General features: G+C 36.0%; 1 long non-coding RNA gene across 2 annotated transcripts in view; it reads right to left on the reverse strand.

The window, feature by feature from the left end:
* Positions 1-566: 566 nt before the first annotated feature.
* The window catches only part of LOC122334808, a 13,969-nt gene continuing 9,834 nt past the window's right edge, over positions 567-4,701 (reverse strand). Inside the window, exon 3 of one of the 2 annotated variants that reach the window (XR_006248815.1) lies at positions 567-956. This is a non-coding gene — a long non-coding RNA (uncharacterized LOC122334808). The remainder of the gene's footprint in view (positions 957-4,701) is intronic. The other variant, XR_006248816.1, reaches the window with a different exon arrangement.

Below are 4,701 nucleotides of genomic sequence, written 5' to 3' on the forward strand. Positions count from 1 at the left end.
TAATTGTACATACAATTTTGTGAATATTATTTTATATAATATTTAAAAAAATGATTACAGAATTAAAAATAATATTTTTAAAAGGAAATAAAGGTAACACTATAGTACAGGAACCCATTCTCACTATAAACTAGTTGTTTATCAATACTATATTAGCTGTCTAGTACTTAAGAACTACCTTACTAACTATTAATAAGCAGCAAATTAGGTTAAATTAATTAAAACAAAAATTGTTTTGTCAATAGCACGAATTGGATCTTAAAACTGTGTTTGACCGAAATACATTTTTAATAATATTTTACTGTCATTACATATTGTGGATCTTTAACTACACACTTTCATATGAACCAGACTGCCAACTCAAACTAAGTACAATACATTTTTTCGCGCGAGTAGAAACGCAGGAATCACTGCCATAAACCTTCATCACGCCGTGCGATTACTATTCCTACGTCTTATTAGTGCATCAATGATTGTTTTTCCCATGCTCTCACAGTGATTTCCCTTTTAATACATTACACAAAAAGAGTCTGATGTAAGAATGCAGAGAAGCCATCAGCCATCGAATGGCCATCGGCCAAGAATTTATTTCGTTTTTTTCAACACATGTTTTGTTTCGCAGTAAATTTGGATTATTATGTCAGTCGTTCTGGAGTGTCACTACAATAGCCAAAACTGATTCTTCAATCCCACACGGCTCTGTTTTCCAGAACAGGTCCTGCTGCCTACTCATTTCGTTCTCTCTCCAACACCTCCTCTTAATGTACTCGGCCCCATAACTAGGCTTTATTCCAAATAAAGAAAGGAGAAAAGGGAGAGAGAGAGAGAGAATGAGCTTTCTACAGCCATCTGGGAAGCATCAGCAGCGGTAGCACAGCAGCACAGGAAATGGTCGCCATGCTGCTGTCAGGCAGCTCCGTCTGCGAGAGACCGACACGTCAGGAGCAGAAGAGCAGCTGAAGAGAAAGCAGAAGAAAGACGGAGAGACAGAGCCTCACTAAATTACATTCCTGTGCAACATGGGACTCTGGGGAAAAAAACTCAACTTCTATGTGTGTTTCTATGCTTTCTATGTTAGCACAGTATATTATGAGTCTGAGATGCCCTTAAGCACAGGAATTATGCTGCAATCTTTTAATAATAATAATAAACAACACATTATAATTATCTTCCAAATTAATTATTAATATTTGCAAGCATTGTATATTTAATGTTATAAAAATAGCAACTATTTTATTGAATAATGTTATTAATATTATTCCTAATTATATTACTGACTTAATTAGTTGTTTATTGTAATTAAAACGATAATGATAATAATAATAATAATAATAAACTATAATTCTTATCAATATTACTTACATATTTAACATCACTAAAACAGATATTATCATTTTATTTAATGTTGTTGATGATAATTTAATGATATAATTAGTTGTTTATTTTATAATATTAAAATAACAAAAATAACTATCATCATTAAACTACAGTTAGATATACTTTACTAAAACAGCTACTCATATATAGTGTTATTAATGTTACTATTAATAATACTGACATTTTTTTATAATGTTTATATTATTTTATATTATTACATTAAACAATACTTCATTAGCAATATTTAATGATGACAATGATAATAATTGCCGTTGCAATTGCTTACTAATAATAACAACAACAACAACAACAACAACTATTAATCATCATGATAATGAACTGATACATAATCAGGTAAATACCACTGCTGTGCTGAGGGTGCATCAGTCAGAGTTCAGTCAGACACAGTCCAGCCCTAAACATTCCTTGAACAAACCACAGGTACCATCTTCGGCTGTTAGTGTGTGTTTATGGGGAAGAACTGTGGCCTTAAAATATCACCTTCCAAAAAAGAAAATGCTCAAATCTATTCTTAAACTGGGCTCACCCAAGACGTCTGAGTCAGGAGATCTGCCAACTTCTTGAAACGTCTGCTCCTCTTCCCCTCTAAAACAGCTTTTCATCAGCTGCTAAATTATATCAGTAAAACCAACGAACTAATCAATGAGATCGGCTTCACTTAGAGTCTATTCACAGTGATTTAAAGCGGATAAATTAAGAGCAGTAACCTTTTTTAACTTTTGGAATAAATTAACTGACAATAACAAACCGGACGCATCAAGAAAAGTATTAAGCTAGTTTTGTGCAATAAAACATTCTGCATGAACGTCATAAAACTGGACCGGCTCCGTTTGGATACTTTTGGTTCCAAAAGAATATTAAATAAATATACTGGATAAAATTATCTGACGAAATATGAGGTGTAAATTTATTGGTGCTGACAAATAAAGGCGGACCGAATCTAATCGACATGGCTTGTGATCGGGGCCAAGTCTGCATTCGGTTTAATTGAATAGCTCTAAAGCCTCATGCGGGGCGTTGGAAAAGTACACAAAGAAAAACTCAAACCATGCAACACGGAAAACGCGACAAGACAAAACAAAAAAAATGGAGAAAATGAAAGTGTGAGAGTTCCATTTCCATCTTATCTAATCTCTGCATGGGAAAGAACAAGACTGAACAAATATCCCCTGCAAATAAAAGCTCCCATCTGTTTACAAACTGCCTTTCCTGTAAGCCTCTCGTTGCTGTACATACTTTGGCAGTTCAGCACTTAGGCCAAAGGCTAATTCGGGATCAGCTGACCAAACAACGCTAGTCTAGATATGCAGACGATGACACACGCAAGAATAATAGCTAATCAAACGTGTTGTGAATCAGACGTCTAAGCAGTCGATAGCGAAGGGCCACCGAACGCTTCAGCGGGTTATAATTAGCTAAACTCGTCATGCTCAATAACTGAGCACTTCAAACAAACACTACAGATAACGCTAGCAGCACATGACTATACCACTTCTTGAAAAACTGACAAAAGACTCATAAAAACATAACATTGCTTTTACAGTCGTGATGCGAATTTATTAGCAGACATTACTCCAGTCTTAAATCATTTCCTGTTATTATCAATGTTGAAAATAGCATTGCTGGTTAACATTTTTGCAAAAATCGTGATGCGCTAGCAAAGTAAAGGGAGGACAATTAATATTTAAAAAAAAAAAAATACTGTACATTTATTCTGCATGGATGCATTAAATAGTTAAATGTCTGATTTAGGACTGCTATTCATCAAACCTTTCTAAAAATAATAAATAAATAAATGTTTCCACAAAAATAAGAAGCGAGTACATTGGTAAGAAGCATTATTAATAATGGATCACCAATAACATTTGAAACAATTAAGCATATTAGAATAATTTCTAAACCATTGCGTGGCATTAACGTTGCTCATTTTATGCATTCGATTTAATTAAAATTTAAATAACCATGTTGTTTTTCATGCTGCTAAGAAGCTAAATATGGAGCTGGCAATTTAGTATGCATGAAATAGCAATAAACAGAAACATTGTTCTCTGCTTATTCTAGATGTGTAACCTACATAACGTTTATGCATGCGGCTAAAACATTCCAGTCAGTGGAAATAAAACGGTGATTAAAATAATAACATAAATGAAGATGTTTGTCAGAATCGCACGGCCTTGCTATGGAAGTGGTTTAACACAATAACAACAACAGGAAAAGTCGAATGCAACACTCCAAAATAGTTTCCCACCAAAAAGGAATGTAAATAGTCTATAAAGTTCTGAGCTCTGGATCAAACTGATGGAGCCCTGGTGAATAATAAAAAACTCTTGAGCTTCCCAGCAAAAATAGAAAGGTCAAGAAGTAAAGGGAGAGACTATGTATGGTTGTGTGTGTGTGTGTGTGTATGTATGTATGCACGTGTGTGTTATATTTCATGCATGTGTGTGTGTGTGTGTGTGGTGCGCGCGTTTCCATTAAAGGGGCAGGTATCCGTGTGTGTGTGTGTGTGTGTGTGTGTGTGTGTGTGTGTGTGTGTGTGTGTGTGTGTGTGTGTGTGTGTGTGTGTGTGTGTGTGTGTGTGTGTGTGTGTGTGCGCATTAAAGGGGCAGGTCCTCATCCCTGCGTGTGTGTGTGTGTGTGTGTGTGTGTGTGTGTGTGTGTGTGTGTGTGTGTGTGTGTGCGCTAAAGGGGCAGGTCCCCATCCCTGCTCCCAGACAGAGGTTGCCTTTGGAGGCCCTCTAGAGAGCAGACTGTGTGAATGAGTTACGACAGCTGAGGCCTGTTCCCTCACCACTGGAATCCTAAAACACACACCACCCTGCCAATAAAATAAAATCAACCGAGCAACAAATGCTTATCCAATGCTAATGTAAAGCTCTTGCGAGAATCTGCATACACCCGAGGCACCGGAGCGGCCTGAGCAAACCGCACAGATCGCTATTGAATACATGATCGTACAGATCCTAACATCTCAGCTAAATCCAGCCGTTTCCCATGAGGTCGAAAACAGGTTCTCTCACATTACTTGACAGAGTAAAACTAGAGGCTTTACACTTTGATCATACACAAACAACTTCCTGTGACCACGCCCACAAAACCTAGATTTGCCTATTTCATAAAAAAATACAAATTTGAGTGATACATGCATTTTTTTAAACAAAAGTATGGCATTCATTAGTTGACAGACAAGGATAGCGGTGCTTTTATGTGGTAATAAAATAAAGGTGATAAGTGATGATCATTTTAATTAATCTTTTTTTTTAGTATTACAATATAATATATTAGTCACTCCACAGCTGTTCC

This window comes from Puntigrus tetrazona, unplaced genomic scaffold (assembly GCF_018831695.1).
Source record: "Puntigrus tetrazona isolate hp1 unplaced genomic scaffold, ASM1883169v1 S000000647, whole genome shotgun sequence".
In the NCBI taxonomy this organism is placed as follows: domain Eukaryota; kingdom Metazoa; phylum Chordata; class Actinopteri; order Cypriniformes; family Cyprinidae; genus Puntigrus; species Puntigrus tetrazona.